The following is a 521-nucleotide window of genomic DNA, read 5'->3' on the forward strand; positions in this document are numbered from 1 at the left end:
TGCCCTGGGAGTGAACCCCTCACTGGTGCTCAGGGATTGCTCAGTTCACTGTGGTACATCTGTTAGTATTTGCAGAGAACCCAGTTTGCCACTGGCCATGAGAATGAGAGAGACAACAGGCACTTTCACTATACCTAAGAAGAATCTTTACCTTATATTACCTCTGGAAATTCACCTTTAAATGCAAGAAATTCTGGGGTGCCTGGCTGGCTCAGTTGGTAGAGCATGTGACTCTTGATCTCAGGGTCATGAGTTCAAGCCCCATGCTGGGCATGGAGACTACTTAAAAGAAAAACTTAAAATAAAAGAAATCCTATCTCTATAATTGCTTATCTTTTTTAATATTTTAGGAGAGCTTCCACTGATCCACCCCCTCCATGATGGTATTTCATTCTTGGGTTCATTATGAGGCAAGTTATTCCCTTCTTCTGCACCAATCCTAGGTGGACAATGGCTGAATCAAGAAGAGGAAAGGCCAGCACTGAATGTACAAAGCCCAGTGCCCCACTCAGCAATCAGGC

General features: G+C 44.1%; 1 non-coding gene across 1 annotated transcript; it reads left to right on the forward strand.

Moving 5' to 3' along the window:
* Window positions 1-200: 200 nt before the first annotated feature.
* On the forward strand, window positions 201-273 carry TRNAK-CUU. The gene has a single exon. It is a non-coding gene; the product is annotated as a tRNA-Lys (tRNA).
* Window positions 274-521: the final 248 nt, after the last annotated feature.

Source organism: Hyaena hyaena, unplaced genomic scaffold, assembly GCF_003009895.1.
Source record: "Hyaena hyaena isolate Hyena2069 unplaced genomic scaffold, ASM300989v1 scaffold_734, whole genome shotgun sequence".
NCBI lineage: Eukaryota > Metazoa > Chordata > Mammalia > Carnivora > Hyaenidae > Hyaena > Hyaena hyaena.